The 25127-nt window shown below is 43.3% G+C and overlaps 1 protein-coding gene across 2 annotated transcripts in view; it reads right to left on the bottom strand.

Moving 5' to 3' along the window:
• Nucleotides 1–14877, bottom strand: part of FILIP1 (filamin A interacting protein 1) — a 132980-nt gene extending 118103 nt beyond the window's left edge. For both annotated transcript variants that reach the window (XM_083177185.1, XM_083177187.1), the window contains exon 1: nucleotides 14582–14877. The gene's annotated coding sequence lies outside the window, so the exon portion shown is untranslated. The remainder of the gene's footprint in view (nucleotides 1–14581) is intronic.
• Between the last annotated feature and the right edge of the window lie 10250 nt (nucleotides 14878–25127).

The raw sequence follows: 25127 nt of genomic DNA, 5'->3' as shown, positions 1-25127 counted from the left end.
TGTTGAACCTAGCATCTGGCTCGGTGCCTGAATTTGTGGAAGAACTACATAATGGCATGATAGCTCTAGTCATCTCTTCACCTTCCTTAAAAAAAATGTTTGCTTGCCGTAAAAAAAATATTATTTCAATGATTGGTAGACTATGTTTATTTGTTTCATGCACATTCTCATTGGGGTGTGAAGTAGTAGAGCAACGGGTTTCTATGACAATAAAGAGTACAATAGGGGGGCAGGGAAACAATAAAGTAAAGTAAGAGAAGTAAATGTAAGCCCAGGTTTGCTACTGTAAGTAACCCCACCACTTTTACACAAGTCCCTTTGTAGCATTGCATGGTAGTTAGAGAGCATAATGGAATTGTAACCCTGACTCTACCTTAAATCCTGTTCCACAGGTTATTACACCTCTTCCCATTTAATTTAACTTTCCCACACCCTAAACTAATCTATACGTTTTGCATATAATTAAATTCTACTGTTGCTATTCATAATAGATTTCTCATTTTTAATGTTACAAAACAAGAAGAGAAGAAGAAACAGACTGTGTTTTTGTAACACCCACCTACTACTGGCTGCATATAAGAGTGACAATAATCAGCAATAACTTTTTTCGCAATCCCCCTCTACCCCTCTGTGGAAGCAGAAGCAGCCTACCCTTAACTCTCTTCAGGTCCCTGCAGCCTGACCTTCACCACTAGTGCCTAAACCTAATCCCCATACCCCACCGCCCCGACCATCTAAACTTAATCCCCCACCCTTCAACCTACATCAACCCCCCCCCCTCCCCCCGGTGCCTAACATAATGTCTAACCCTAAATCCCCCCCACTAGTGTCTAAACCTAACCCTCCCTTTCCCAGCTACCACTGTCCACATACATACAGCAGGTAATGATGGCTGCATGCAAAATATCCTATGGCTGTTTCTTGGTTTGGATATGAATCATGACAGAGGGGCGCAACATATAGCAATTTAGGGGCGTCAAACTGAAATTATATCTTGCCCATAACTTAAAACACTTCCAACATTTACATGTAAACTACTATATAGACTACAACCTGTAGCCACATCTGTATATATAAACTACAACCTGTAGCCACATCTGTATATATAAACTACAACCTGTATGCCTGTAAATATAAACTACACTTTATATATACAGGCAAACATGAAACCAAACATTACAGCTAAAGCCAGCACAAATTCCTTGCATATCCTATATATACATAAAAACTGGCGTACTTTGTACTTTCTGAAATTGCTCTTGTACTTGATTATCTTTTGAGGCTTACCATATTTTGCAGACTATAAGTTGCACCCAACCATAGCAATTCTACGATCTGAAAGCCCTGCATTACCTATAAACATACTACATTCTCAGATATGAAAAAAAACTAAACTTGCAGCTGAAAAAATATTTGATAAAAGTACTCCTACATAACTTGTCATCACATAGTTTCACCACATATGCTCGAGTTTTCATCAACTTTTGTGTTTATGCTTTTGAAGTAATATAAAAGACCTATGGCTTGTAATCGGTCTTTCCGACATATATAAATCATGCTGTGCTTTCATGTGAGAATTAAATGTGAACAATATTTATTCACTGGGAAATAAGGGTATTTTCATTTTTAACTCAAAAGTTATTTTTCCTAATGAAAATCATGAGGCTGGGAGCTACAGCTTCCTGAAATAACTGTTGATACTTGAAAGAGTACTTCTGCCTACATTTCCTGGTTCAAATTTAGGAATGCACTTTTGCTGCAATTTAACATATACATTGTGTATAATAAAACCTTCCTTAGAAACACTTGTAACCATAGAAACAAACTGAAGTGTACATATTGTTTCCATTGCTATAGAATTTGCCAATTGAGGTTCTCAAGCTGTGGATCCCGACCCCAAAGTGGGTCCCCACCACCTCAAGCTGTGGGTCACGACTTGTTGCTGACCATCATGCTAATATGTCTGTGGATGTGGGGGGCGACAGGTTAAGTCATTAAGTAAACACCCGCTGCCTCCCTCTTCCATCCCTCTGTCACCCTTTTCCATCCCACCATTACCCACTGCCTCCCTGTCAATATAGCGCTCACTTCACTTCACTTTAATTACCTCACATGTGGCGGCCATTTTGCCATATGTTGCTGGGGTCCTGTATTATCTTTTTATAGTCTGACAGGGTCCAGGAGCAAAATAGTTTGAGGACCCCTGGTTTATATAATTGCAAATGGTGTGTGTGTGTGTGTGTGTGTAGCACATTCACTATGGATACCATACACATGGGGCCCCCTGGTAGTGACCGATAAAAAGTGGCATGCACCTACTCATCCTGTGTGGACCCCAGTAACAGACCATGGCTCTCTAACCAACAAGATAAACTGTACCCAGTCACCCACCATTTCGGGGGATCTTAGTCTAGAAAATCCAAGTCTCTATATTATCAATGCAAAGCCTGCACGGCACAGGAGCACGCATGGCAAACAGAGGCGGGTTTTCTACAAGGCAACCTAGGTTCCTGCCTACGACCCAGCAGGACCCAAGAGGCCCCATAACGATAACCTGGCCATCCAAAACATTCCCAGGGGAGCATTGTGCAACTACTGTGCGACATCATATCACTTGGACCTTCCCACACTCCCAAAGTCCCTTTGATGTTCTTTGATAGGTTAAAAAAAATTTGGACACACAAAATGGTTTCATCCATTGTATGTTGCCAGTCAGATTACAGTAAATGTGACAAAGGCAATAAGCCTACTTCCAACAGACCTACAGCCGGATTCAGATTTGTATGCAATGCTGATGTGCACACAGCTGAGCATCTATCGGTAGAATGTGCACACGCCAAGGTACTCTATCAATACCGCCTGCAATCAGCAGTAAAATTATAGTGCTATGGATTGAGGGAGGAGGTACCCAAACTGGTATCTTGCCTAGGGCCCCATGAGGTCTTAATTCACCCCTGATGGCAAACCCCCTGTTGGTGTTGTACCACCATACTTGGATAATACTTGGAGCGCAGACCTAGCCACCACGCTCTTATATACCACAACACAGTGTGGCTCTGCCCCATGAATCAGCTGCAGGCCATACAGAGAGAACAACAGAAGGACATTGGCCCTTATTCAGATCTGATCGCAGTACAAATTTGTTCTCAAAATGGGCAAAACCATGTGCACTGCAGATGGGGCAGATGTAACATGTACAGAGAGAGTTAGATTTGTGTGATTTTTTTTTGTTTCTGTGCAGGGTAAATACTGGCTGCTTTATTTTTAGACTGCAATTTAGATTTAAGTTTCCACACCCCTCCCAAATTTAAAACAAATGTAACTTTCTCTGCACATGTTACATCTGATTACTCCACAGAAAGGGTAGTGCATAAGTGGAATAGCCTCCCATCCGAGGTGGTAGAGGCAAATACAGTAGAACAATTTAAACATGCTTGGGATATCCTTACAGGATCAAATATGGTTTGCCAAATGGTTCTTATCTGACATCAAATTTTGCTGCAAATTTTTTTTTTTGGGGGGGGGGGGGCGGGTGTCGGTGGGGGGGGGGGGTGTCGGGGGGTAGTCGGCAGCAGCGGCGGGGAAGGGGTGGTGTCGGTGGTGGGGTGGGGGGTTGTGGTGTCGGGGGCTGAGTTGTATGTAATGCGGGGGGCTGCCTCACCTGCTGCTTTCTGATGCTGGAAAGCATCAGCCGGGCGGAGGGGGGCGGAGCTTCTGCAGCCGGGCAGAGTGGGAGCCATCCAGCAACTTCACTGTCCCCCCACAGCACTCTAGTCTCCACGGCAGCATCAGCAATGGCGATCCCAAACTCTCACATGGCTGGCTGCAGGAGGCTGTCAGTATGACGGCTGCGGACACTCATGTCCGCTCTCACTGTCATAGCCGAGGAGGAGCTAAAAAAGGCGGAGTTACCGGCTAGGACAGTGAGAGCGGCCGCAGCCGCTGTACTGTCAGCCTTCAGCCGGCCCGGATTGGCGAGGAGAATGGCCACAGAGAGGGGTGTGGGACCTGGCCCACCGGGAAATGTCCCGGCTTCCCGGTGTCCCAATCCATCTCTGTCTGCCCCACCTGCAGTGTGCATAGTTTTGTCCATTAGAGAAAGAATTTGCTTTTGCAAGTGAACTGGAAATCAGACCCTATATGTGGACAAGAAAATACCAACCTCATTATGCTGACATGGTTTTAAAGCATTTTAACAGTATAACTTTTAACCTGATAATAAAGCTTCATGTTTAAAGTTACAGCCAACATGGTTAAAATGCTTTAACTAACATTTTAGAACCATTTCAGAATACTGACGTTGGCATTTTACCATCCACAGATAGTTTGTTGACATATTAAGTGTCAACAACCTGTTTACACCCTAGGCATAGGGTATTTGCCAAAGTGCAAAATGCTATTGAAGCATCTGAAGTCATTGCAAACATGTATGGCCTCATTTGGCTTCAGAACAACATTATGGGGTAGATGGTTTGCTCGAAGACTCTTGAAGAAATCTATCTAAATGATTTTTTCAATCTCCACTTTCATGACTATTTGTCTAGCCCCCGTTATTCTGTAATCTCATTTTGACACAACACAACTGTACTTGATTTCATAATGTTTTTCAAAATGATTAATATTCTTCTTTGAGCAGCTAACAATACTACTTGTCTATCAGAGATACCAGGACACTAAAGCCTCTAAATCCACATAGCTCTGTGAGGTTTCTCAAGAGATCTATGTGTGATGTTGCTTATTTTGGCTTTATAGTCAAGCAGACTAACAAATTAAAAAGCTTTGTTCCCTCATAATGTGAAAAAAAAGAGCTTGCATTATGTCAGTAGCCAGTTTTACTGTAAATAAACCAAAGTAATATTTTTTTAAATTATTAATGAAACAAATTATTAATGAAACAAACACGAATCCCTCCCCACCCCATGGTGGTCCTGCTAAGATTTATTTATTTATTTACAATTTCTTATATACTGTAGCGCAGCATATTCCGTTGCACTTTACAATTGGAAACAGCAGTGATTAAACAAACTGGGTAGATACAAACCGACATGGAGGTAGGAGGGCCCTGCTCGCAAGCTTACAATATAAGATTCATCCAGCTCTGTATACTGTAAGCAGCAGGTTCACATCAGGCATACTTATACCCAGATTTATGTACGCTTGATGTGCTGCAACATTTTCCCAGTGATTTTTACTGAGACGACCAAAAGAGATATAAGCATAATTATATAGTACAGGGTGTATATTGTGTTCCCCCCGAAACCAGGAGCCTGTGTGTGCCTCTCACCCACCCTGCAAAGATGATAGATTCAGCAATGTTAGCGAAACAGAAAGCACTTTAAAACATAAGTCAAGTGGTCAAATGATTGAAGTAATTTGAACTATTCTGTCATTTTTAGATTTTCATCAGTGGATTTTACAGTTTCTTATATAGCGCAGCATATTCCGTTGTGCTATACAATTGTAAACAACAGTGATTAACAAACTGGGTAGATACAAACCGACATGGAGGTAGGAGGGCCCTGCTCGCAAGCTTACAATCTATAACATTAGACTCATTTCTCTATCTGGACACTTGTTACTGAGAGGAGAGATACACAGGCATGGCTAGCCTCAGAAATAGAAAAACAGAAGACAGATGTCTGTATACAATGACCAGCGCAGGCACAGTCACTAAAGCAAATACAGTATGTAACCCAGAAACAAACATACTGTAATGTACGGCAGTACAAATATTATATACAAGAAACAAACTGTACTGAATCAGTGCAATGTAGCAGAAGAGCTAGCAACATATAATTATAAATAAATAGTGGCTTCAATTGAAAATATTTCTTCATTGTTTCTGTTGTTGATTGCGATTCTGTACAGTTTAATGTGTGTAAATAGCGTATAATAGCCTTAGAAAAAGAACAATCACAAAATCTGCAGGGTGGGCAAGGCAGTCCTTCATAAATGGTTTCAGCTCCGGGTGCGTTACTGTGCAGATATTGTGGCAAAATAGAAGAAATGTCCTATATATACACAGTATATACAGTATATATATATATATTTATATATATATATATATATATATATACACACACACACACACACACACACAACAACACACAGACGGGTGGCACTCCAGAAAAAAGGACAATAGTCAAACGATCAGGTGATCCAACGTTTCAAATGTTATTACAACATTTTTCATCAGGGTGTGATGAAAAATGTTGTAATAACATTTGAAACGTGAGTCTGCTGTTCTTCCCTGTTGGAGATAGATCCTTTAGAAAAAGGTACACTACACAGGGAAGAAAAGTATTTTTTCCAGAATTTTATTGGTGCTCACACACACGTATACTGTTAAGCGTATCACCAGCTTATATTCCACTCTATAGAGATAAAGCGATAATTGGTCTGGAAGAACAGCCCCTTCTCCCCGATTTTACTGAAGGAGTAAAAACACTTTTCTCCTATCTTTGGAATGAAGAGAATTTTATGATGTTGCCCCTGATGAAGTCGCTCTAGACGAAACGCGTTGGGATACTTCTCACGGTTTTGCCGATGACAAAATTGACGTAAATAAACAAGAAATTGGATGAAATCTTCTGGTCTGCTTCACTGCTTTTTGTGATCACCATACATATGGACTTTATCTATCAATTCTAGGCGCCATACCACAATTGTCTTTTCTGTTGTTTTCATTGTCCCTGAACCCTCTAGGGATTTTTGTGGTTAGGCAGCCATTTACTACAGTATCTGAATTAGATTTGCATATATAGCGCGGAGAGGATTATTGGTACTATTATATATATATATATATATATATACACATACATACATACATACATACATACACACACACACACACACACACACATATAAACGGAGTATGTATTCATATTCATTCAAATAATACAACATTATATTCATCACTGGCTTTATTAACCCTAACCATTGATCTTTTTCTAAAAAGGCAAGGGGAACCTTTCAGTCGTAGCTATCCGGATGGCTCAAAGACAACGTCTAAGTAGGCAGTCCATTGGTCAACACCAAAAGGTCAATATACACTATGTCGACATTGAGAAAATGTTAACACAAGTAAAAGGTCAACATGTCAATACTCGACACATGAAAAGGTCAAACTGAGGTTTTCTTGGACTTTTCATGCTGAAAAGGGTCCCACCTATTTTTAATGGGGTCCCACCTATTTAATAAAAGAGCACCAGGATCTTGGACTGGTCCTGGTTCCAAAAATACAGGGGGCAAAAAGAGTAGTGTACCCCTGTATTTTGGAACTAGCACCAAATGCCACACCTGGGGGAGACTATTTATATAAGCTTCGCCAGCCAAAACACCATCTCCCTCCCTCCACGATAAAATGCCCCCCCCCCCCAGGCTTCACCCTGGGCAGTGGGTGCCAGGCTGATGTTTTGGTGTATAAAAAGGATAAAAATAACATTGGGTTGTGCTGCCGAACTACAAGTCTCAGCAAGCCTATTACATCTTGTCCATTGTCGGTGAGCTAATCCACACCCTCAGTCATAAGTCTTGGTACGTCTTATCACCTGTTTTACTAGAGATATTGTACAGCTTTTTGCCCTTTATTACAGCCCATGTGAGAAAGAGCTTTTAACATTTTTAAAAACAATCTCAGTTTCATCAATTCCATGTCTACAAATAGTTATGCTTGCCTAATTTCCTTACCATGCTTTAAAGCGAGCTAAGGGCATAGTTACCATGAGTGACCATGATGACAGAAGAATTTATATATTTGCAACGTATTTAATAAATTCTGCCAACTTTGGTGCATTCCAAAAAGTGGCAGGACATGATTGTGATATCCCAGTAATTCTACTAGTCATCTACTTCAGTGATTGACTCTTAATAAGATGGTTTATTTTATAACCTAAACCAAGTAAGATTTTCTAGTTTAAAATCTTGTAGTCTGGAATCTCCTATCATTGGTTAGAATCATTTATTTTATCACAGCATTATACCATAATCGCACCAGTAACCTGAACAATAAATATTACACCTTGTCCAGGAACACCTGGCATGACACCACCAGGTTAAAGTGGGACTGTGAGTAACCAAGGAATTGATCGGGTGATGGCGGAGGGGGTGTCCTTGTTTTTGGGTTATTACTGTAAATACTGGTTGCGAATTGTAACCTGGACAGGTTATAGGGAATCCAATTGATTGGAAAATGTGACTCTTGGATTTTAATTGAATGGTACAACAGCCGGTAAAGGGACATGGTTGCTTGACTCCCGTTAAGAGTTAAAAATGCAAAAATGTAATTAAAAGGCTGTGGCAATATTCTTGTCACTGCTTAGACATGTCTGTTATTGAATAAGTGATTATTGACTGATTGCAGGGCAGATTGTCAAAGAGCATATCGGTTTAAGGTCATGGTAATTCTGTTTCTGTTACATGCAAACACAAGCAAACCAATAAGGTACATAGTACACTGTGTCCCACAAAAGAATCTGGCTGCAAGTCTCACTAGGTACTGAAAAGTAGCAACCCGGTTTACATAACACATTCTTTTTACTACTGCTTTCATGTACATTGCCACTAGTAACAATATTAAACATTTACTTTTAGTTTAGTCAACTATAAGATATCTCAGCATACAAACATATTGCCATTATTTTACACATTTATTTGTCAAGATGCAAATAAAAGTTTAAGAAAACAGTATTTTGCTCTATTGAAACAGAAATGTAAATGTGTTTCTGCCTTGCTATCCTATTGTAATAAAGCATTTGGCTCATTGTTGCTATATTTTATATATCTGTACATTACAATGAGAAAAAAAGGGTGTGTGCGCCCGAGATGGGATTAGGTCAGCTCTGCACTTTGGGCCTTATTCAGGCCTGTTCGCTAGGCTGTGTGTAATCACAGCCTAGATATTATTAATATTATCATTTATTTATATGGCGCCACAAGGGTTCCGCAGCGCCTGACAATACATAGATGAGCAAAACAAGAAAAATTGTGATTTGAAGTACATGGTAAATAAAAAAGACAGTTGCAGTAGCGGACACTGATGCATTTAGAACAGTGGCAGAGATATATCCTAAGAAAAGCACACAAGGAGAGAGGGCCCTGCTCGTTAGAGCTTACATTCTAAAGGTAAGGGGCAGACACACTGGGGTGACATAGCAGGAATAGAAGCGAGCATAAACAGAGGTTTAGAGAGTTAATGAAGAAGTGGATCTTGAGTGCCAGTTTAAAGTTTTGTAGGGAGGTGGCATTTCTGATAGGGAGAGGTAGATATGGAGCACAACGGCCAAAGTCCTGGAGGTGGGAAAGGGAGGAAGTAACCAGTTTGCAGGAGAGGAGACATGCATTTGTGGAGCGTAGAGGGCGGGTGTGAAGAGAGACAAGGTCAGATAATGTAGGTGGGAGAGGAAAGTGTGATGGCTTTGTAAGTGAGTGTAAGGAGCTTGAATTGTATTCTGAAGGGAAAGGGGAGCCAGTGCAGGACTTGTAAGAGAGGGGAGGTGGACATAGTACGTTTGGAGAGGAAGATGAGCCTGGCAGCAGCATTGAGGATAGACTGGTGGGGAGAGAGGTGTTTTATAGGGAGGCCAGAAAGTAGTAGATTACAGTAGTCCAATCTGGATATGGTGAGTGGATGAGGGTCTTTGTAGCATCCTGGGTGAGAGGGTCTGATACTGGAAATATTTTTGAGGTGGAAATGACAGGTCTGTGAGAGATGCTGAATGTGTGGTTTAAAGAAGAGAGAGGAATCAAGAGTAATGCAAAGGCAGCGTACTTGGTGTAGATCGTTGTTCCATCAATATAAAGTGAAATTGTGGAATGGGAGGTTATGTGGGAGGGCGGGAAGATGATCAGCTAAGTCTTAGGGCAAAGCTGACGCCCTAAAGCCAAATGGGCATACCCACAGGTCCCGGTGGTCACCCTCAGTAAAACTACCTAGAGAGGTTGGACAGCCATCTCCGGACACAAGTGGCGCCTTATATTCTCTTCTTTTTCAGTCTTAGACATGTTTAGTTTAAGAAAGTGCTAAGAAGAGATAACGGAGAGACAGTTATAAATATGAGTAGGGAGACCAGGAGAAGAGGTCAGGAGAGGAGGGGTACAGTAGATTTGAGCATCATCAGCATAGAGGGGATTTGGAAGTCAAATGAGCGAATGAGCTCACCTAGTGATGACTTATGGAGAGAGAAAAAGAGAGGACCAAAAACAGAGCCTTGGGGGACACCTACTGTCAGTGGAAGTGCAGGGGAGGTGGAGTCATGACAAGAGAAAGAGAAGGAGCGGCCAGAGAGATAGGAATATAGCCAAGAGAGAGCAGTATCACGTAGACCAAGGGAGTGAAGGATTTGGAGGAGGAGGGGGTGGTCAACAGTGTCAAAAGCAGCAGAAAGGTCAAGAAGAATAAGTAGAGAGTAGTGGCCTTTAGATTTGGCAGCATGAAGATCATTGCAGACTTTAGTGAGAGCAGTTTCAGTGGAGTGTAGAGGAGGGAAGCCAGACTGGAATGGATCAAGCAGGGAGTGGGAGGAAAGAAAGGCAGTAAGGCAGTTGTAGACAATATGCTCAATAAGGGTAGGTTTTTTTAAGGATAGGAGAGACAAGAGCATGCTTGAAGGCAGAGGGGACAATACTCGATGAGAGGGATAGATTGAAGAGGTGGGCATGATGGGAGCAGGTAGAAGTAGAAAGGAAGGGGAGGAGGATAGGGTCAAATGAAGAGGTGGTTAAAGAAGAGGAACAGATGAGGCCCATGACTTCCTCACCAGATACTTGGGAGAAGGATGTCAGAGTGGTAGGTTGCAGGGTGTCTGGTTGGATGTGATGTCCTGATGTATGGAGCCATTTTTTTTATGTAAAGTAAGTGGCAAAGTCAAGAGCAGAGAGAGGAGAGGGGAGGGGAGGAGAGGGGAGAAGAGGGGAGGAGAGGGGAGGGGGTGGGCAGAGGAGGGAGATGACAGTGGCAAAAAGGCGCCGGGTGTTTTTAGACTGGGAGGAGATGAGGTTCTTGAAGTATGTTCAACAGGTAAACACCGCCTGCACACACCCCCTCGCAAATCCCCTTGGTAACGTGCTTGCTGAGGGGATTATATTTACTTTTTAGATGGCCACTGTACTCCGAATTTGGGCCGAGCACTGATGCCATGTGATGTCAGATTTCGCCCTAAGCAGGCATTGCCACCCCTGCATTAGCAGAGGAAAGCCCATAAAATGCTGGGCCTTCCCTTGCTGCCAGCACTGCCTGCCCTCTTCCCTCACCTTTCTGAGCAAATGCCTTGGTGAGTGTGATACTTGCCGCAGGTATTTGCACATGCGCATATTCACGCATGCATAGACCCCCACAATAAACAATGGGGCTGCATTTGGACCTGATCGAACAGGTCTGAATCGGCTCCTTTATTCCATACATTGCTTGATCGCTGTTATACGAATTCACAATCTGCTCGATAATCAAATAACTGCGCAATCTAAAATTGTGACAAAATAGTGAAAATTTGTTATCGCAATCCCCTCGCAATTTGATGGACAGGAAGTCACTATTAGGGGGTTGTAACCTGACAGTTTCTGGGAGTATCAGTCTGTACCTGTCACAGAGTTGTGGAAGGGTCAGACTGGACAAATCATTCGATCTTGAGTGAATTGCGTATGGATGTGCGACAGGAAAGCGCATTGTGACATTCTGCAATTTATTCGCAGATTTGCACATTTTCCTTTCTGTCTGTGTGTTGGCCAACTACTCGCAGTCATCTGCAAGTCAGAATCAGGCTTTGGATCAGGAAGCTTCCAAAAAGATACTTTGCTTTCAGGTGTTACTGTATCTTATTTCCAGATTTCAAGTGCTATATACTGTAAGCATACCTGCCAACATTGAGGAGGTACGAGCCGAAGGCGCATCCGAAAATGTTGGGGTGTTGCATGAAGGGGCATGGCCTGTACTCATGTTGGGGGAATGAATAGAGGCTGCCTCTATCCACAGGTGACAGGAGGAAACTCCCAACAACCCCCCACCCCCCGTGGGACCCTGCTGTCCCCGAGTGGGAAGCAGGAACACCCCCAAAAATGGGACATTCCAGCGGAAAGCGGGACAGTTGGGAGGTATGTATTATAAGAGGAAGGAGACAGAACGTGAGCTGGGGATCCGAATCACATGCTACTTTCTGCTTACATCCTGTCATTTGCCTAATGCCACAATACATTCCTCCTAGCAAATGTCTCTCAGCTGATCTCTGTCAAAAACTCCATCAGCTGTAACGCTGGGAGATGGTCCAAGCTCTGTAACCACTTTATCACATGATTCCAACAATATGATTCTGTTGCCATGTTCTGTTGTTCCAGACCTGAATCTGCACACATAAATATTGCCTGACACTTGTGTCTACAAATTCTTAAAAGAAATTATTTCTTCTCACCATAACAACTTTACCAGTATCAGTTAATTCAAAATTCACACAGAATCTCTTTGGTCATATTTACTAGCACCCACGTCCCCTGGCACCTGTTCCAGAGTATTTTCTGTTCATTTATCTTTCAGAATAACAAGGATTCCTCTGTGGTAATATCTGGAATGTGGAAGTAGAAGCACATTACAGTGGCAGCACTAATAACTGGATAATGCATTCTTTAGGTGCATTACTCGAATTGTGCAATAATAACATAATGGTTCAACAAATGGTAAGTTTCAGAATGCAAAGTGGTGAGGAATATTATGCGGTTTCTCCCAATAGATCAATCTCTTCAAGCAGCCAAAGGAAATGTGTCATTACAGTCTTGAAAAAAGGATACACCCCTGTGTTACTGGTTGTCTGTCTGTTTGAATTATAAAGTAATAATGCATTTTTTAAAGATGTCAATGCTATGAGAATATGAGTAATATTTAATTTCTCATTTGAGAGGTCACTCACTGCGCAAATCACCGGTTAAATCACTGATTTCACAATAACCAACTATAAAATAGACTAGTTACCAGCCCATCAACATGACACTACAACATAACAGAAAGGTCAGTGCTGGCGGCTGCATGCGTCCAACTAGAATTGCTCAGTCAGGCATCATCTTGTGGCTGCCGCCACACAAATAAACATAGCTGCCTACCCTCCTGCATTCTGAGGAGACTCCCTGAAATAGCAGCAATCTCCCTCTCTCCCTCATTAGTCTAGCAATCTCCCTCATTTCACCTAGCCCACATTACACTGTTATATTTTTGGGGGAGCAGCTCTTACCAACTGCTTTGGGGATCATCTACATTTGGATATAAGCAATTTTAAAAGATTCCTCTCAGATGTAGCAGTATCTACAGGTTCCATGTTCACACTCTCTTTTCATAATCTCTCCATATATGGAACTAGACACGCCCTTTGGGTGGAGCATGAAACGCCCCTCAATGGGGTGCTGTGCAAAATTCTACTACCAACTATAATCTCCCTGAAACTAGTTTTCAAAAGTAGGCAAGTATGCAAATAAACACTTGAATTAATCCCATTGAGGTGAGGAGCAGCATTAGCCTTTTATGATCTAGGATAGATCACAGAAATGTTACTTTATTTTCATGAAATACACAAGACATCATTTTGTTCTCATGCTTTGTTCTCAATGCTGGGTGCACTTTTTAGAATCAGCTGTTATATGCCTAGTCATGGGCAATAGCTGTGCCATGCTGTATTTCTGTGCACTTGTAGTAGACTGAAATGCATGCCCAATTCGTCCAAGTATCTGGATGATAGTGAAAAAGTAGACAGTCAAAAATCAAAACCATATGGTCGACATGCATATGATCAAAAGGACGACAGGTTCATTTGTTCAACATGACAATGGTCAACACAAGTCTTTTGGACTATTTTGTCATTTTTTTCAACTTTACTACCCATATGGACTTCCACTGGGAATGGCGCAGCAGTAGCAGAGCATTCACCATTCATGTATTGTATTATGTTGCTGGTAACAATGAGGTATTAAGTTGATTGAGAGAAAGCCAGTTTGTGGGTGGTAACTAGCCATTTTCTGGGAGTGTCAGGGAAAATGCAGGTGAGCCCAGGCGCTTAAAGGGAAGTCAAGTAACGTCAGCTGCAGCCCCGATCAGCCGGTGTCTATTGCACCCGCTGAGTAATGTAGGCTACACACCAGAACAATTTGGCCCAAAAGAACCAATTTAGATGCAATCTCAACCAATTGGATGTAAATTGGGCATGTTTTGGGCCATTTCCGATACAATTCTGATCCCATGCACGGGATATATTCGCAGGCTTGAACAGGGTGGGATTTCACACTGACTGGGTGCTGATTACCTGACAGCAGGGCTCTGCAAACTAGAAGCCCAGTGATCAATTCTGAATAACCCAAGTCCTGCTATTGCTATTAAAATACAGCATGCACGCTCAGCAAGCATGAAATAACAGAAACGACTGTAGTAATGAGGCATCTAGTATACATAATGGAACAGAATTGTTAATATATTTGAAAATACTGAGAACATTTTTGCAACTGTTTAGGTAGTATAAATAATTAAGCATAGCCTTATCAGATATGTACAATGTACTATTTCTTTGAAGCGAGGATTAGTGAGATAATAATAAAAAAATCCCCATGGCCTTACCTGACAGTTCCAAAATGTTCCAGAAAATGTAACGTCACTATGGTCCTGTATTGGGTAGAGCTTTTTAGCGGCTGTTCTTGAACAGCAGAGCTTACCAGCGATAGTAAACCCCTGTACTACTGGAGCACAGGCAGAGCATCCAGGTAACCAAAGATCAGTCTAGCCTACTCTAAGCTGAGCTGACTTGTGCTAATGGCAACATGCAGATTTCCCAGTCACAGAAGGAGGTCACATATGCTCCCACCCAGACTTTTGGATTTTTTCTTTTACTTTTCAATTCATCTGTTGCTAGGTGTTGTTGGGGTTTGGCAGTGTGGTTCTGAGATAATGTTTCCTCTCTTGTGCTCTCCTTAGGCTCTGTTAAAGCACAGACTTTGTTGAATAGTTTCTACTGTGCTATATTTAACTGGTGTTCTCAGCCAGTCAGCCTTGTCAACAGCTGAGAAGTCTGTAGCATTCTTGTTCCTGTGTAAACCAGCTATAAGTTATCAGTGGACTCCCTGAGATTACTGTCCAGTGAGCTCATTGAGAGACAACAAACAACTATTATTATAACAAAGCATAGTCACGTTATCTCTATCTTTAACAAGTATCCTACCAGAGCTGGGAGTGCTCAGGCAAAGCTATTTTCTAACCTGCCAGAGACAAGTGTCATCTCATTAATCACCATATTGCTACAGTTTGCTTGTTACTGTCAGTACTAAAACAGTTAGGGTCCTATTTAGAGTGAAATTTCTATGGGCAATGATAATTAGCAATTCATATTGGTTAATATTGATGCAATAAATAACCGTCATTTCAATTAGACTGTAGAGATAAGTCGCAGCCATATGGTGATGTGACAGAGATGCCGCTGAAGAGAAGGAGTGATATTTATCATCAACTCATAGGGAGAGATAAAGTGGAGGGAGGTAACCGGCCAACCAATCAGCTCCTTACTGCCATGGTACAGGGGGATGCAGTCAAATTTCCTACAGTTAAAATCCCGACAACCATTGGCTGATGTTCAAAATACCTGCAAGGTCAAAATGTCTACATTTAAAATGCTGTCACGGTCAAAATACCTATATTTAAAATGTCCACAGGTCATGATTTTTTTTAACCAACTTGTTTCTCATGAGTTGAACAGACAGATGCGGGGTCTAGAGATGTATACTTATATCTACATATGTGTGTGTGTGTGTGTCACTGCCAAACAGTGTGTCTACCTCATTTGTGCCCCCCCCCCCCCCAAACCTGGTTAAACATTTTAGTTGATTACTTCTTAAATATATAAGAAAATTCATCAGGATCCTTCCACTGCTCTTAAATGGCACCATCTCTGATTGTAATCAAACACATGGCGAGAAGCACGTGTGCCAGTACTGTCATCCAGCTAGTGTGATATTATGGACACAGGGCCGACGCCACCACTAGGCAGCTTTAGGCATTTGCCTAGGGCGCCGGCCACTGGAGGGCGGTACTGAACTGCTGGAGGAGCAGCAGCATGAAAGGTCCCACCGGGGCCGAGGAGAGCAGGAGGAAGTAATGTGAACGCACCTGCCAACTTGCCAAGTTATTCATGTGAGTGAAAATAGAATAGCGCTGCAGAATAGGTGTGCGCTATATACAGTAAATGACTATGTTCCTGAAAGCTGCCGGAAATGCAACTGCATCCACCACTGTATCTTTTTCATACCTATCATATACTGGTGACCAATATCCCCTATAGAAGAATAAGCTGATCACACACACCATCATTTTAATCTGATCCTATGATTGATTAACCATGCTGGACCCCTTGGATTTGGATGACTACCTTTCTGATCTCTAGTTATCCCTTTTTCTGACCTTTATCACTACATTCCTGGACCCATCCTTCTACTTTAAGTTACAGCGCTTGTTGAAGTTGCAGATACTATAAAACTGTAATTTCCTGCTTCTATTGGAATTTACTAGTTAATATATTATTACCACCAGGGCCGGCGCCACCACTAGGCAAGGTTAGGCATTTGCCTAGGGCGCCGGCCACTGGAGGGCGGTAGTGAGCTGGCCTGGCCAGCAGGAGGAAGCTAGTGCTCCTTTGCGGAGCTAGTGAGTTACAACAACTCACTGCTCCATCCTCTGATCCCCGTACACGGACGGAGTAGATCCTGTCCGACTTGGCGCTTCCTTCTCTTGTCACTGCTGCTGTCAGGCAGCAGCCAGCAGCCACGCACCCCCATCCTGCCTCCCCTGCTCAGCAGGTGAGCGACGCTGCACTTCCCTGCTGCAGCCTTCACTGGCTGAGAATGATCAGTCAGCCCCGCCCCCTTTCCAGTACTCGGCCTCTCCAGGCCCCAGCGGCGTCAGGAAGACTGGCCTGGCAGCATGAATGACAGCAGAGCTCAGCACACACAGGGCCTGCAGCACGGTCTGGTGCGACACAGACAGAAGAATCTTTCCGGCTGTCTTGTAGGTGAGTGCAACTTTGCTGGGGGGGAGGGGGGATGGGGGAGAAGAGCAGGAGCACGAGCACAGTGTGGGATTGGGAATAGGGTAAAATGCAGTGTGGAAGGGGGGAGTTAGGAGGATGTAGTAAAGTGTGGGAAATGCACAGTGTGTGATGGGGGTGGTATGCACTGTGTGGGGGATGGGGTGGTATGCACTGTGTGGGGGATGGTAGTTAAGATGTACAGTGTCTGGGATGGGGTGGTATGCACTGTGTGGGGGATGGTAGTTAGGATGATGTACAGTGTGGGGGATGGTATGCACTGTGTGAGGGATGGGGGTGGTATGCACTGTGGGGGATGGTAGTAAGGATGTACAGTGTGTCTGGGATGGGGGTGGTATGCACAGTGTCTGGGATGGGGTGGTATGCACTGTGTGGGGGGATAGTAGTTAGGATGATGTACAGTGTGGGGGATGGGGTGGTATGCACTGTGGGGGATGGTAGTAAGGATGTACAGTGTGTCTGGGATGGGGGTGGTATGCACAGTGTCTGGGATGGGGTGGTATGCACTGTGTGGGGGGATGGTAGTTAGGATGATGTACAGTGTGGGGGATGGTATGCACTGTGTGAGGGATGGGGGTGGTATGCACTGTGGGGGATGGTAGTAAGGATGTACAGTGTGTCTGGGATGGGGGTGGTATGTACAGTGTCTGGGATGGGGGTGGTATGCACTGTGTGGGGGATGGGGGTGGTATGCACAGTGTGGGGGATGGGGGTGGTATGCACAGTGTGGGGGAGTTAGGATGTACAGTATGAAGGATGAGGGTGGGATGCACAGTGTGGGGGAGTTAGGATGTACAGGATGGGGGTGGCATGCACATTGTGGGGGATGGGGGTGGAATGCACAGTATAGCCATCCAACAATACGTTCTGCCTCCTAGACCCATAACCGTTAACCTTCCGTTGTTATTATTATTATTATTATTATTATTATTATTATTTTAGTTTTTTGGATGTTTTTTTGTTTTGTGTACACTTTGTTTGTTTTGGTTGCCAGGCAGCAGCACCTGAGGTATGCAACGTCACTTTCTTCCAGTAGTCGCTGTGCTGGACGGTTGCGGTTACACGTGTGCTGGATGGGTTGCGGGTACTCTCTCTCCTTCTCTCTCTCCTCTCTCTCTCTCCTTCTCTCTCTCTCTCCTCTCTCCTTCTCTCTCTCCTTCTCTCTCTCCCTCTCTCTCCCTCTTTCTCTCTATCCTTCTCTCTCTCTCTCCTTCTCTCTCCTTCTCTCTCTCTCTCCTCTCTCTCTCTCTCCTTCTCTCTCTCTCTTTCTCTCTCTCTCTCTCTCTCCTTCTCTCTCTCTCCTTCTCTCTCCTTCTCTCTCTCTCCTTCTCTCTCTCCTTCTCTCCTTCTCTCTCTCTCTCCTTCTCTCTCTCTCTCTCCTTCTCTCTCTCCTCTCTCTCTCTCTCCTTCTCTCTCTCTCCTTCTCTCTCTCCTTCTCTCCTTCTCTCTCTCTCTCTCCTTCTCTCTCTCTCTCTCCTTCTCTCGCTCTCTCCTTCTCTCTATCCTTCTCTCTCTCTCTCCTTCTCTCTCCTTCTCTCTCTCTTCTCTCTCTCTCTCTCCTTCTCTCTCTTTATCTCTCTCTCTCTCTCCTTCTCTCTCTCTCCTTCTCTCTCCTTCTCTCTCTCTCCTTCTCTCTCTCCTTCTCTCCTTCTCTCTCTCTCTCTCCTTCTCTCTCTCTCTCTCCTTCTCTCTCTCCTCTCTCTCTCTCTCCTTCTCTCTCTCTCCTTCTCTCTCCTTCTCTCTCTCTCCTTCTCTCTCTCCTTCTCTCCTTCTCTCTCTCTCTCTCCTTCTCTCTCTCTCCTTCTCTCTCTCCTTCTCTCTCTCCTCTCTCTCCTCTCTCTCCTTCTCTCTCTCTCCTTCTCTCTCTCTCCTTCTCTCTCTCTCCTCTCTCTCTCTCCTCTCTCTCTCTCTCCTCTCTCTCCTTCTCTCTCTCTCCTTCTCTCTCTCTCTCTCTCTCCTCTCTCTCTCTCTCCTTCTCTCTCTCTCTCTCTCTTCTCTCTCTCTCTCTCTCTCTCTCCTTCTCTCTCTCTCTCTCTCCTTCTCTCTCTCTCTCCTTCTCTCTCTCTCTTTTATCTGCCCTTAGTGGATTATATTCCATACAGGGTTACTTACAGTATAAAATGCCCCTTTCACCTTACTGTCTGGGAGGGGTGAAATATGGGGGGGCGCAATAGACTGAACTTTTGCCTAGGGCGCCACTAAACCTTGCACCGGCCCTGATTACCACAAAATATGTAACTTTGCTCTACCCTATACACTTGCTTCATTGATATGCACTGGAAGACTTGGTAGACTTAAATTGACTTTTCTACATAATTTGTGAACACAAATGTGGGCTCTCTGTGACTAATGATAATAAAACAGTATGATTTTCTCAGTTATGAAAAGTCACAAGTCTTTTTTATTGTACAACACTCTGTAGCATTCTTTTTTGTGTATACTCTTTTGTTTAAACATTTAGAGATTTCTGATATGCAAAGTCAAAGGTATAAAATAAGGTAGGTACTTGTGTATTATCACGGCGCCCCCGATATTTAGTTGCACGATTTTTTTATCGCATCGCTTCGCATGCCATACACCCGATGCACTGCGATGCGATGTAAGCCCCCTATACGATGTTAAATTGTATAAGCACCCTAATGGGTGCTTACAATGTTAAATGCACCCCCACACCACCCCTCAGTATGAATGTGAACCCAAAGCGTGGGGAGCACAGCGAGCCCGCGAGGGGCGGCGGTACGCGTCCTCCGACCTTTTTATACCCCCACTATCCACGTCGGCGTGGAGTTGATTTTATATAGTGTGGCGAGTGCAGCGAGCCACCGAGCCTGAAGCGTGACGAGCGGACGTGTATAACTGTGAAGTAATGCTAGTCCGCTCGCCACACTATATAATATCAACTCCACGCCGACGTGGATAGTGGGGGTATGAAAAGGTCGGAGGACGCATACCGCCGCCCATCGCGGGCTCACTGTGCTCGCCACGCTTCGGGTTCACATTCATACTGGGGGTGGCATGAGGGTGCATTTAACATTGTAAGCACCCATTAGGGTGCTTATACAATTTATGATCGCATTGCATCGCATTGTATGGCATTGTATGCCATACAATTTTAACATTGTATGACATTGGGGAACATCGCGGGACATCGCATCGCATACCATCGCATCACATACCATCGCATGCCTTATGGTCTGCGATGCGATGGGCGCCGTGATAATACACAAGTACCATAAGCTATATAGGCATAGGCTACATAATCCACAGGAAAATAAAGCCAACAAAATAGCTACACAAAAAAAAGTGCTAACTTTTATTCAGGAGCTGTTGGCGTGGAGGAGGTTCTGGGTATATTCCAGCATTTTGCAGTAAAGCATCTTGCTGCATTCCTTCCTAATAGAGAGATTGTCAGCAAATTTATCCAATAACTCCAGTGAGCATCCAAGGAGAAACGAGCAAGGTGACTTGGAAAATGGTTCTTTAATAACTTCAGCAAGGAGATGAGCAACTAATTGCAAAACTGGGCAATCTTTAGGCATGACCACCATATATGTAAAAAAGAATCTACACCGCCACAACCCCTCCATTTCTATATCATGGTGAATAAAACATTTTCTGTAACTAAGTGGTTACTAGATACCGTCTATAATAGATTTTGCATATATTCTCCTTACCAAGGAGGAGATAAAAGACCAAGAAACCCAATCCCTCTCCACTGACCAAGTGTTTTCAGCCAGTTCCCAAGTTTTTCTCCTGTTGAAGCTCATGGTTTGGTGTGGTGCAAAATGTTATAGTGGACAAATATGAGGCCCTGCAGGGTAGGGTTAGCAAGGCTTTCAATGGGAATCAAAGGTCAGTTGATAGAGCAAGGGTAGGGAGAGTCAATGAAGTGTCATATGTAAAAGTAAGCAAAGGAACTCATAGGGGTGAAATTTACTAAAATGGGAGTTCTATTTCAGATGTCATGTTGCAATGGGAAACCAATTCCTGTCTATTATATTCTAGAGTGTGCTAAATAAATAATAAGTAGATACTGATTGGCTGCCCATAGCTACATCCCTTGAGAAATAGAACTTCCATCTTAGGGCCTTATTCTGGTTGGTGTGGTCCGTTCCGAATTCTTTCGTACGGCGATTTGTAGCTACCTGGGCATGTGCAAGCAACGCAATGCGCATGTGCAACGCAGTGTCTTCGCAGTCGTTCTCAGCAATACCGTCTACAAATGTGCACCAAACTCCCTCGGGAAAAATGGGCGTAATATGGGCGTAATATGGGTGTCATGTGGGCGTACACAAGAGCGCGGTTTCAAAGTGGGCAAAACTGGGCGTACACGTGGGAGTGCACGAACAGTGGTAGGCGTGCATTCGGACCGGACACCCAGTGCAAGCGAACCAACACGGCAGAAATCTTCGGTGTCAATAAGCAGCTTTCAGTTCTCGGAGGGCAATGGTTCATGCGCTAGGCATTCGGATCGCCCAATTAGTACGCCCGCACCTTAAACACTCGCAGCTGAGCACAATACAATCCACTCCTCTAGTCATTATCGATTAATTGAACACTTTTCACAGGTTCAATTGGAAGCATTGCTGCCTAAATGGGCCATTACAAAATACTAGAATATATGCTGCAAACACAACTTTATTGTTGGTATCTGCCCCACATTTACACTGCAAGCACAAACACAGGTAAAGGGGCAACAATGAAGTATTTCAACTTAACATGATGTAAGGGTTAATCTAAAGTGCTAGTAATGTGTTTAAGTGTCATTTAGGAAGTAATTGATTTAATGAAAAATAAATATATATGTTATGAGGTACCCTAATTGGATAAATGTGTCATGCTGCTGAAGCATGACTTCCGATTAGATTACTGAGGTTTGCGCACATACACCAACTCGGTGCTTACGTTCACATTCCCGTCCGTTGGGACGCAGTAAGACCGTGCAGATTCTTTGTGTTCCCACCGCACACGCACATTTGGATGCAGTCTGAAGACACTCCCTCTTCTTAGAGAGTCCGTCCGAACAGATGCGGACGACCTGTGGGTGTGTGTTCTTAGAAAGAACACACGCCCACGGGTCATTTCTGAAAGAACGCGCATCCCAAAGAGTCAACCAGAATAAGGCCCTTAGTTTCCTCTGTACAGAAACCAGAGAAGTGCATCCACCAGAGTTGAGGAGATCAGACACCACCTTCAATCCACGGGTGTGACGAAACCTGGGGGAAAAGCTGGGTTTAGAATAGAGGTGAGTGATGGGGAATGGATGAGCAGTGCTCCTAAAGTAAGTTTTACAGCATGATAAAGTGGGATCTCACAGATTTGGGCCTAACATGGAAAATAGTCAAATGGATCGCTAATCAAACATTTGCAGGTGACTGTGAGGAGAAAGCTGCGCACACAGAAAGATTAACAAACACTTGCAAAATTGCAAACCACTATCCACTCGAAAATACATTTGCAATTCCCAGAAATATCGAATAGACTTAGCTGTCTGTGTGTGAGTAGGTGTGAGGCTTCCACTGATCTGCATTTTTAATTGATAATTCCTCTCGGGTGTGGATCAATTGGTCACCAGCAAGTTGTTAGACAGTCATAAGGTCAACACCATTAGGTTGACATGCATTTAGGTCGACATGTGTCTAGGTCGACATGCAGGAAAGTTGACATGCGTCTAGGTCAACATGGGTTAGGTGGACAGGGTGTACTTTTTAAAGTCTCTATTTTTTTTAACTCCTTGAGTGGTGAGTTTTGCTGGGGCAGGACAAACCTACCCGGGCAGGTTTATACTGCCCTAGCAAAACTCACCACAGAGCTGTGGGCCACCCTCCCCGTCACTCTCACTCTGCCTCGCTCCCCCTCCCCCTCATCTTTGCATACACCGGAGCTTCCAGGCCCTTCCACCACCCCAGTCTTAGTTCATAACAGGTGGCAGGCTCTGGGATGTTCGGGGCAGCTTGGGAGGACTCTGGCGCCCAAACTCCCAAGTCCCCCTAAGTCGCATCGAACATCTCCGAGCCTGCCGCCAGCCGCCTGCTTACTACTACAACTAATGGCGGCGGGGACAGGGGAGCTCCAGCTGGTGTACAATTGCTGGAGAGGTGAGGGGAAGCGATGGGAGGGGAGCGGAGAGGAGAGCAGCCACTGGGGGGTGCTCGGTCAGGTGATGCTCCAGTGGTGCACAGCTGCAGACACGACTGGCACACACCTTCTTAGTGGTATGCCCAGAAATGTTCCAGGACAGCCCTCTGCTGCAGCGCCGCTAAGCCTGGAAAAAGCAAACCAAAAAACACAAACTCACAATACATAGTTCAAATAGACACATACTGTATATAGATAAGGGGAAGGACATGAAGTTAGGGAAAATAGGAAACAGAATTCTTCAGATGCAATTAAGAATTCCTCAGATTCACAGAATTTCAAGTAACAGAACCATTTGAAAGCCAATTCAAAATATATATGCATAGCAGGAATAATATCCTCCAGTTCCATATTGGTAGAAAAGTAGGAGTTTTCTAATATAATGATATCATTTCTTTTTTTTATATAGGTTGGACTAACGTCTTTTTTCAGCCTTAATTACTATGTTACTATGGGGCCTTATTTTGGTTCATTCTTTCTGACAAAATCCTTCTTAGATGGGCAAAACCATGTGCACTGCAGGTGGGGCAGATGTAACATGTGCAGAGAGAATTAGATTTGGGTGGGGTTTTACTTCAAAGTGAGATCTATATTGCAGTGTAAAAATAAAGCAGTCAGTATTTTCCCTGCACAGAAACAAAATTACTCACCCAAATCTAATTCTCTCTGCACATGTTACATCTGCCCCCCCTGCAGTGCACATGGTTTTGTCCATCTAAGAAGGATTTTGTCAGAAAGAATGAACCAAAATAAGGCCCTATGTTACCACATGGTTTATGTTTTAACAAATATTTTCTACATTTGGAAATTCTACATTTGTATGGCATTAATTAGACCAAAACCCAGGACAGTGGTAATGCTCTCTCCTACAATAATCTTGAACAACAATCAAAATATGGTAGCTGTTTTAGGGTAATCCCAACAGATATTGAAGGGTGTACCCAAGGAAAGATCAAACCCCCAGCAAGCATTTTGATTTTGGAAACATTTTATTGAAGAAAAAAATGGAGCTTTTTTACTATTTCAATAAAAACTTGCAGTGAGTTTAAACAGCAAAATAACGCTCACTGGTCATCATCCAACATAAAGTTAAGATCTAGTTGTCATGCAACTGTAAAATTAATAAACTGTGAAAATGAATCTCAATCATCAATTTAGATAAGGGGGATATATTATTTTATTGGGTCTTTAGACACACATCACATTCAAAAGTAGTCAGGCCTTGAACCCAAGTGAAGAAATGTATAACTTTGAAAAAAAGTACAAAACTTGGACATGAGTTGCGGTGCACAAACCCCACCCATATTTACCAACTGACTAACCTGAACAACATAGACGCCAGATTGATTCCAAAGTTTCAGGCTAATAGCAAACTTGCTTAGCATAATTTTTGTCGTATTAATCATAAGAGTTATTCCAGTGTTTATCCCCTCCTGGCTCAACCACAATTACTGCAACCTACAGTATTTAAGTGGAATTTTGTGTAATAATCAAGTTGGGTTACTGAACTTCACCCTGTGAAATATCCATACTTATTCTCATACTTCCAACATATGGCATGTATCATGATGTCACTAATATGTAAATGGGCTTGGATTCCCCATGCCAGATCCATTATGCTATTTTAATAAATAAATATGGCTATCATGCTTTCTAGTTATGTATTGGCTACTATAAATCTACTAAATAGTACGTGCTTCAAATATTTGTATTTTCTTATTCAAATATATGTATTAAATGGACCATCCCCAAGAACCACACAGCACGCATTGAGTTAATATTCAGTGGGCTGGCCCAGTTAACGGCAAGCAATCCAATCAGGATTGGCCTCTCATTTGTAGCTGATTGGACACATGCACTGGCCCTAATTAAATAGAACATATTTTACTAAAATATATGCAGCTTGTCACATATCATGCTATTTCTACAGTACTT

This window comes from Crinia signifera, chromosome 3, assembly GCF_055691185.1.
Source record: "Crinia signifera chromosome 3, ASM5569118v1, whole genome shotgun sequence".
Lineage (NCBI taxonomy): Eukaryota > Metazoa > Chordata > Amphibia > Anura > Myobatrachidae > Crinia > Crinia signifera.
Note: the sequence above shows the minus strand (reverse complement) of the source record. Positions and strands in the feature narration are given on the sequence as shown.